Source organism: Nanorana parkeri, unplaced genomic scaffold (genome assembly GCF_000935625.1).
Source record: "Nanorana parkeri isolate BGI_ZX_2015 unplaced genomic scaffold, ASM93562v1 scaffold448, whole genome shotgun sequence".
NCBI classification, from domain to species: Eukaryota; Metazoa; Chordata; class Amphibia; order Anura; family Dicroglossidae; genus Nanorana; species Nanorana parkeri.
Window position 1 is genome coordinate 614610 of NW_017306716.1, and position 10153 is coordinate 624762.

Here is a 10153-nt window from a genome sequence, read left to right on the forward strand (position 1 = left end):
GTTCCAGGGATCAGGTGAGTATTAAAGGGTTATTAAACACTCCAGATATTTTTGCATATATATAAGGCTAGCAAGCAGTAGATATATGCAAAAAGTTTTGTTTTTTTTAAACAAAACGTTTTAACAGCGGTTTGAACTCACCCCGTCTTAGCCGCGCGCTCCTGTCTGAAAACCCGAAACTTCTCGGGCGGCCACAAAGCATCTTGGGGCGGGCGCATGCGCAGTTCGGATTTTCGGGCGGGAGACGAGGAGAGACGCAAGGTAAGTATACAGACGCATGCACCTGCATGCAGACACTGTTGGACAGGAAGTGCCAGCAATGACAGAGGAGTCAGCGCTGGATCGGAGACCCGCCGCACCGCTGGAGGGACAGATGAAAACATCAGGAAAGAAGATCGGATTAAGAGACATCAGTGAAGGTAAGTGCTGACATTAACATTGGGTGGAGAGATAAAAAAAATGTTACTTTAATGTCACTTTAACCACTTCCAGGCCGCAGTACATCTATAGACGGTGGCCCGCAGAAGTGGTTAAAACAAGAACACGGCTGCTCTTGGTACCGCTTTTAACAGCAGGCGATTGCTGTATGACTTACAACCAATCGCCTGCTGAGGACTACAAATCTCAGCAGTACTTTATACAGAAATGCTATTGTTATATAAAGTATTGCTGGGATGTGTAGTCCTCTATAGCCTGTGCCATTCTGTATTGCTGTAAATATTAGGGCTGCACCATATATTGGACGCCAAAACATATTGTCCGAAAATGGCACTTTTGGCATAATGCCGAAAGTGCATTTTTTCTGCTGATACAGCGGTGCATCCGTGCTTTCTTTTTTCCCTGCTGGATGCTGCTCTGTCTCCAAGCGGGGAGGAGAGAAAGTGACAGCCGGCCAAGCGCTGCAGAAGGAGAGCGCTGTGTTTGTGGGGTTTTTTGGGGGGGAGGAGGGGCCCAAAAAAAAATCTTGCACCAGGGCGCTTTGTTCCTTAGCTCCGCCACTGGATAAACAAACCAGGCTCTGTGAAAATCCGAGGTTAGCAGTGGCTGCTTAGGTACATTTAAGACTTCTAGATGTTCCCTAACATATTACATCTGAACATGAACCTGGTTTAAAGGAGTGAATTGGGGAACTGCGAGTAGAGTGCATTCTTCACTCATCTTTAGTGACAAAGAAACCTACAATATCTAAAGTAGCTAAAGCCCTTGTTGTATTGTGCAGTTCAAACCACTTTATCTACCTGTCAACACAACTGTTAAAAAATATTTTTCAACATACAGTATTTGCCTTTTAGAAGGCACTATGCATGCTTGAGCTCACATTCCCAAATCCCTTCTTTTCTCTCATTATCCCAACTTCCACTCTCTCTCTCTCTCTCTCTCTCTCTCTCTCTCTCTCAATAATTGCCTTCATTTCTTCATGTCAAAGGATAGCTAATATCTGACTTTCGTCTTCGTTATTTATTACTTATATCTACAATGGCAACAGCTGTACAGCACTTTACATGGGAAGGGTGGGACATATAAACCATGAAAGATATGTAGAAAATGATCAGGTAGAGGCATGACTTCTAAGCAGCATTTGGGAGCCATTCTAGTTAAAAGAACAGTTAAATGAAAGCAAATACATTTTTATCAAAATCACATTTTGCAAGATTTTGGTTTTAGTGGATCAGCATTATTTTAACCTAAACTTATCTGAATAATTTGCTAATTTCTACTTGGATCTAGCATTCCTAAATCCTCCCATTCTTTAGCCCAGGTAGCAAACTGATATGATTAGCTCATACAAGTGCAAAACAAACAAACAGACAGCACCTTGTCCTTGTGTAATACAGTTTTCTAATCAATGAACATACAAGCTGATATAAAATACTATTAGTTTCAGGGAATATACCCCCTTCCTCAGAGCTGAGCTCACGAGGCACTGTCTCTTTTTTTGTTTTGCATGTTTTGTGAGGAATACTTCCCAGAGGCCTTTTGAAGACGGCAGCCTGCAAACTATTGTTGGTGAAGAATATCATTGGGAGTCTGCTGAGCGTTGTGGTGTGCATTTTTCTGGAACATAGCTCATACAAGTGGACTAAGACTGCAAGAATGAAACAGTGCTCTGACAACATACTGTATTTTACGTTTCTGTGGCTCCTTGTATAATAGAAGGGAGATAGCTCCATTTACTTTGTTAGCGCTGCAGGCAGCCTTTGGTCCAAGACAGAAGTCGGCTTCAGTGCACAGGTAATACAGGGAATAACATTCCCTTAAAATATATAAATAGTACTGCACATATTTTGCTAGTTTGGACATAACATCCAAGGAGGTTATGACTGTAACAAATACAGGTGAAACTCGAATAATTAGAATATCATGCAAAGTTCATTTATTTCACTAATGCAACTTAAAAGGCGAAACTAATATATGAGATAGACTCATTACATGCAAAGCAAGATAATTCAAGCCGTGATTTGTCATAATTGTGATGATTATGGCTTACAGCTCATGAAAACCCCAAGAACCCCAAATCCACAACCTCAAAAAAGTAGATTATTACATGCAATCAATAAAACAAGGATTGTACATAGAACAATATCGGACCTCTGAAAAGTACAAGCATGCATATGTACTCAGTACTTGGTTTGGGCCCCTTTTGCAGCACTTACTGCCATTACTTTTGCACAATATTCTAATTATTCGAGTTTCACCTGTATATAAAGACTTCTTCAGCCGCCTTCACACCATCTCTAGTACATTGTAGAGAGCCTGGTCACCCCAAATGCCTAGCTGCTGATAACCACTACTATTGGCCTGTCACTGTCTGTTATAGGCAGCCTCACTAAAAAGCATGGAAGCTGGTTGGTAAATGCACTAGAGAGCAGCCTAGGTTGCATGATGCCTGAAGCTCTGCAAAGGAACAGAGCCAATGTGCAGGATGAAGGAGGAGCCTTAGGACAGTGTAAGTAGGGCTTTAACCTTTCCCCAGAGGTTTATTTAAAAAAAAAAAGTAGAAATCAACTTTGTCATGTGCCTATAAGTCCCAGTGTGGTTCCTTAGAAGGTCATGTGACTGGGCTTCCTTCCTGCTAGCACATTTTTTGTCATTGTGAAAATGAATGGGGCTTTGCTTGCTTTGGTACTCTGAGCACATATATAAAGCACAGCACTGTGATTTATTGATGCACCTTTTTTAAAGTGGAACTAAATCCTAATGTTAAAAGCATAGCTTGCAGGTAGGCTTTTATTACAGAAGAGACACTTACAGGTCTATTCACACAAGGGTGAAGAGTTTGGAGAAGACAGGAGAAGTGAACAATCTAGGACAACATAGCTGATCTGGAACAAATTATCCAATTCAGCTCACTTTCCAGTTCAGCTATGTTGTCCTAGATTGTTTCCTTCTCCTGCCTTCTCCAAACTCTTCACCCTTTGTGAATAGACCCCTATATTTTATTTGCAAAAAAAAAAAGATGTTATAGCATGCACAGGCATTATGTCATCCTCTGCTAGCCAATTAAGGTGGTTGAAGACATTGAACCTGGAAGAAGATTGGAGACACGAAGACACCAGCAGCAGCAATAGAGAGACAAGGAGCTCTGGCAGGTAAGTCTTCCATAATGTGCAAACATGTCCTGCACACTTTGGCAAAAGCCCTGGGCGCCAGCTGTAGCCTTAAGTTCTGCTTTAGGCAGCATTGTGGCCATGGTAAAACCATAAACACTGCTTAAAATAGGACCCTATAATGTTTTGGAACACTCTGTCTCCGTGTTTTCTGCATATAGTCCCTACCATGGACCCAGCATTTTTAAACATATTTTTTTTTTACCAAGCTGGTTTTATATGATTGTTTTTTCTGAAAATTCAGCACCTTAGAAGATCTGTTCCTCTCTTCATATGCAAATACAGTACATTGTTCAGTCAGTGCATGTCAAGAAAGCACTTCATAGCTAGTGATATAGGATGCTGGTTTACATATGTTCAGCTAAAAGAAAGCAATAGGAAACCATCCTTAATAGCCCAATGTGTCAGATTCCTTTAAAGTGTGATGCACGATGCCCTAAGGTTATTTTTTGTGATCGCTTACATTCCATACATGGGGAGATTGTGGCAGGATTGTTCCAAAATCATTTACATTGCACAATGATCTCCCTCTATGTACAGCTAGCTTAACAAGCATCTCCAGGAAGCTGACAAATTCATTAAATTTTATATCTAAAGCAAGTCTGCAATACTATTGGTAATCTATGTGAACACTGTTCTGTTGCCCAACCAAAAGAAGAAAAATAACATGCTCCAGTAAGTGCTTTTTTTTTGTTTATGTATACTCTGCCACAGTCACATAGGACGTACAATATATCTGTACACCTCATTTCATTGGATGGGGATTATTTGTGGGTGCTAGAGAAAGGATACATGGCCCCAAAAAAACTAAAATTAGATGCACATTTAATGATGTTGAGTCTTGCATTATGCAGACGGGTTCCTCATGTGCTCTGCCAATTAGTTTGGCAAGAAGGCAGCCACAACCGCCTTGCCCTTTGGGAATATCACAACAAATGTTATTCAAGGCTCCTGAGCTCTCCTAGAAGCTCTTTAAAGAGGATGTGTATACACTTGCTACACATGTAGAAACTGTATGCTCTCAGTAGAAAATCTATCGCTCTATGAATCAAGCTTTTTTTTTTTTTTTAATTTAATAAGAATAAGCCTGTCTTCTTTGTTCCCATAGATCATCTCATGTTCATTTGTGCTGCGCAATTTGTCTTTCCTTAGAAACCTGAGGACACACTTTTATGAATTTACAAGGGTCTGTCACACGACTTGGTGTTTTTAATTTTTCTTAATATTTCTTACTCAGGTTAAAGAGCTGACAGGGTGTAAGAAGGGGGTGAACATAGGCAGCCCAGAAATATTTTGCAAGGTGCCAAATTAACCATAGTATATTTCATTGTACAGAATTGTACAGTTCAGTGGTTGAGCCAATTTCAAAACTAAAAAAAAATGTCTAAAAACAAGAGGCATGTTAATTCTTACTTGAATCTTTTATTTCTTTATGTATTTCTTCCAGGTCTGTGCATCAATCTTGTGGAAACAATTCCTAGACTTTGCCTCTGTGCAAGAGCTTCCTGTAATAAAGACCAGTAACTTCTGCTCTCTCTACTTGTGCAGGGTGACTGGTCTTGTATCTGCCCCTCCTGTATTTTTCCATAGGTAGCCTGTAGTGGGTGGGGCCTGCTGGGCCCCTCCCCTGAGCTCTGCTAACTGCACAGGCAACGTACAGGACAGTGTTGATGTCACTGCTACTTTTTCAAGATAATATCTGGGTGTGTAGATGCATTTAGTGCTATAAAGTTGATTTATATAATTTGTGGCTAATAAATAATCTATTTAAAAAAACACTCTTGTGCCCTGAGTTCAGCTTTAAAGTACTCAGCATGCTGTCCACAACGCCACAATAGGCCCAGAGCAAAGAGACAGAAACAATAGGTGCAGGGCCTACATGACAGGGTGGACATGGGAGACAGGGAGCTGAAAGGGTTAAAAGGTTCTGTTAGTTGTTTTAGCCGGTCACCTATCTTTTTGGTTGAAGAGGGGACCAAAAGTTTTCTTCCATGACCAGTAAACTTCCCACCTGCCTTCCCTGTATTTTGATATTTTGGGTTTGCTCTGGGTGAGCAGTTTGGGGTCTGTGAAGGCAGTAAATTTGGTGCTGGCTGGAGTGTTTTCAGTGGTATGAAGTCCTCAATTCATTGTTTATTAATAAGAATAAGCCTGTCTTCTTTGTTCCCATAGATCATCTCATGTTCATTTGTGCTGCGCAATTTGTCTTTCCTTAGAAACCTGAGGACACACTTTTATGAATTTACAAGGGTCTGTCACACGACTTGGTGTTTTTAATTTTTCTTAATATTTCTTACTCAGGTTAAAGAGCTGACAGGGTGTAAGAAGGGGGTGAACATAGGCAGCCCAGAAATATTTTGCAAGGTGCCAAATTAACCATAGTATATTTCATTGTACAGAATTGTACAGTTCAGTGGTTGAGCCAATTTCAAAACTAAAAAAAAATGTCTAAAAACAAGAGGCATGTTAATTCTTACTTGAATCTTTTATTTCTTTATGTATTTCTTCCAGGTCTGTGCATCAATCTTGTGGAAACAATTCCTAGACTTTGCCTCTGTGCAAGAGCTTCCTGTAATAAAGACCAGTAACTTCTGCTCTCTCTACTTGTGCAGGGTGACTGGTCTTGTATCTGCCCCTCCTGTATTTTTCCATAGGTAGCCTGTAGTGGGTGGGGCCTGCTGGGCCCCTCCCCTGAGCTCTGCTAACTGCACAGGCAACGTACAGGACAGTGTTGATGTCACTGCTACTTTTTCAAGATAATATCTGGGTGTGTAGATGCATTTAGTGCTATAAAGTTGATTTATATAATTTGTGGCTAATAAATAATCTATTTAAAAAAACACTCTTGTGCCCTGAGTTCAGCTTTAAAGTACTCAGCATGCTGTCCACAACGCCACAATAGGCCCAGAGCAAAGAGACAGAAACAATAGGTGCAGGGCCTACATGACAGGGTGGACATGGGAGACAGGGAGCTGAAAGGGTTAAAAGGTTCTGTTAGTTGTTTTAGCCGGTCACCTATCTTTTTGGTTGAAGAGGGGACCAAAAGTTTTCTTCCATGACCAGTAAACTTCCCACCTGCCTTCCCTGTATTTTGATATTTTGGGTTTGCTCTGGGTGAGCAGTTTGGGGTCTGTGAAGGCAGTAAATTTGGTGCTGGCTGGAGTGTTTTCAGTGGTATGAAGTCCTCAATTCATTGTTTTCAACTGAAGTGGACCTAGAATTGTTTGTATGGGTTAATCTCTGCAGCAATTCTTGGGTTGTCCTCAAGGTGGTGTGTTGCGGCTGGAGGGCTATTTAATTAATGCAGTCTGAGAGCTGGCGGTGGTGCCTCTATAGACCTCCAACCACGATTTACTTACAAATTATAGAGGTTATATTTTTTAATGTATCGTTGTATTTCGGAATAAAAGGCCGCTGCTGCCATTAACTCCAATCTTTGTCTACTCGGTTATTTCAGGGTTAAGAATTAGTTGGGGTGAGATTAGGGGAGGGGTCAGCATCCGGGCCTTGGGAGGTGGACTAGGACATATATTCTAACCTTGTCATGTTTAGTGGCTTTGTATACAATATCTTTATTTATCATGATTGGGACTAAAAAATAAAACTTTTTTCAGTGTTTTAATTTTTTGTGTGATGTGCCTATGAAATATGTATTAATATTTCATATCCATTTTTCCAGCCTGCAGAGGCGGAGCTATAGGTACTTTCCATGCGTTTACCTATCTATTTTTAGGTGTTCAGTAGAAAAATTCCTGTTGCTTACAGAACTCAATAATCCAAGCTCCAGTTAAACACCGAAGTGATTGACGAAGAAGAATAACTTGCCCCTTTCAATCCAGCTTGGTCTCTTTAGACTGGACCATAAGGTGTTTCTGTGCTTCTGTGCTTCTTTAAATCCTGGGTCATGAGTGTATCCTGTATTAAAGTGGCTCTTTCTCAAAAATAAAACTTTAAAAGTACCCTTAAAAAGGGGACATTGAATATTCACCTATTGATTTCCTATTGATCCCACCAACCCGTACATCACTACAGGACACATAAGTAATATATAGGGGCAGCGGATGATACCACTGAGCACAACAGGAAATGAAGAGACCACTTCTGGTCTTCTTCTCTTCACTACTGCAGAGATCAGCAGTGCAACTAAAAGGAGAGGTGAGTATTCAATATCTTTACAGAGGGGAAATTATTGTAAAGATTAAGTTAAGCAACAAGGTAAATGTAACAGTTTATTTGTAGAATAAATACAGGTTTTATATAAATAGTAAAAAGCTACATGTAAAATATCAGTTTAAAAACCAAAGAACCTTAAAAAAAAAAAAAAAAGAATTGATGAAAATATATTATACTTTAAACTATTAGTGAAAAACTAAATGGGAAGATTGGTGTATATCAAGGTTAGCAATTCTGTAGCTGATGTGAGTCAATTACAGTTTTTCAAGTTGTTAGAAAATAAACAACCATAAACTAGCAATCTCTAAAGTGGAAGTTAAGTGTTTGTTTTTAAAAGTGCTGACAGACAGGATTAATATAACAATAAGTTATGTGTAAGTCTCTTTTGTCATAGATCCTCCGTCCTGCCTGTTAGCAGAATCCATTGCCGAGATGAAGTAACTCCTGTGTGCATGCACGGAAGTTACTTTATCTGGGTCTGGCCAATCAAGTTGCCGAAAACTTTGAACACACATTATGGCTAAAAGCTCCCGGGGGCTCTTTATTTTATTTTTTATTTTTTTACTTTATTTCCACTTTAACCACTGTGCAACAAGAGTCCACCAGTCATTCTTTGTGATTGTGCAGTTGATCTACATCTATGCTCTATATATTCCTGTAGAGTGTATAATTGCTGGCTATAATAGCAGATATCCCAACCTGCAAAACCTTATTTCAGGGAGGTTCCCGTCTCATTTCAGGGAGGATCCACTGATATACCAGAAAGGTTTACTCAGAGTAAACCTTTCAGGGAGAAAATGCCTCTCTCGTGGACATCAGGGAGCTGCTGTCCAAAAGAGGGAGACTCACTGAACATCAGGGAGACTTGAGATCCCTGTAATAGGTGCAGTCTGAGTGCTAGCTCATGGTCCTCAGCAGAGATTGGAGCTTTTATATTCAGAAACAGTTAAAGAGTTTGGAGAACATTACATTTAATACTTAGTGTAATGTTTACCTTTTTTTGTATTAGTGTGAGAAGAACTTGTACTGTTACATTTATATCACCAAACCATGTTCTAAAAATTACTACCAAATATTTTATGTGTCCTTGTGGTTATTTCTGGCAGCCTGTATGCAACTGACTAATGGACTCTGTCGACATGCTTTTCTTTCCATCAAACTGGTTTTGAATTCCCATACAAGTCTATTATAATGCAAAACCCCCTTGAAGCCTGTCAAATACAGGTCAGAAGGAAGTCAACTACAGATGAAATGTACCTGTCATTTAGTGATGAGGGAATAGGCCCAGGTGTGGTACGCCAAAGGTTCAGCAAATCTTGTTCAGAATTTAGCAAACCCAAACTTGGGGTTAATCCCATAGAAGACTATAGGGGCCAAACCTTGCCTGGTAAAGTCTGGCCATTTTTAGGGCTAATTGGACAGACTACTCTCAATAAGGATATAAAAACTGGACACTGCCATGGGGGACATCTACCAATATAAAACGTTTTTTTTTAAATAATACAATGCAGCGGGGAGAGGATCTTCTCATGAGGCTTCAAGGGCAACATTAAAAAGACACAAATTATTTAAAGAACATAATTATGAGTTTAAATTCTTTTTATTGGATAATTATTATTATAGACTATTGACACATGTATTGAAACATGTATGTCCTTTTAAATAATTGCTGACAGCCAGGTCAGTTTCTTTATAGCAGAAGAGACTGTCTCTTCTGTCAAAAAGCTCCTATTTTTTTTTGCTTAAAAATGTATATATTAATAAAATAGCATAAGAAAAAAACAGAAAATATCCCTAGTTTCTAAATGATGTGTTGGTTAGTATGGACTATGTACACAGTCTCTTAGCTACCACTCATATAGGGAAAAATTAATACAACAGCACAGTAAGCACTATATACTGACAATGTGGTGTAACAAAATGAAAGAATGAACATTCTCAATCTGCTTCAAATATGAATTAATCTTCAGCACTAGTTATACATGATATATAGCCTTAAAATAGGTTCAATATGAAAAATCAAGTATATTTTTTGCCCTGACTGCATAGCATTGTCTGGCGAAAAATGTTTTTATAAAGGCGCCCTTGCGGCAAGCGTAACCACCCTCATTGCCGCTGGCCATCTTGTGCATACTCCATGCGCCCCCGCTACCACAACGGCTGCTGGCATTGAGGTTTATTGTCAGTGGGCATCTCGGATGTGGCAGCGGGGATGCACTGCGGCCCTGCCCACAACTAAGATCACCGCCGCATGCTTTTTGAGGGCAAAAAGGTGCCCAGAAAAAAAAGCACTGAGTAGAACAATGCCATATGGTTTCTGTGTCACAACTGCGAGCACACCAAATATTAGTTTACCTAGATTTTGCTTTATG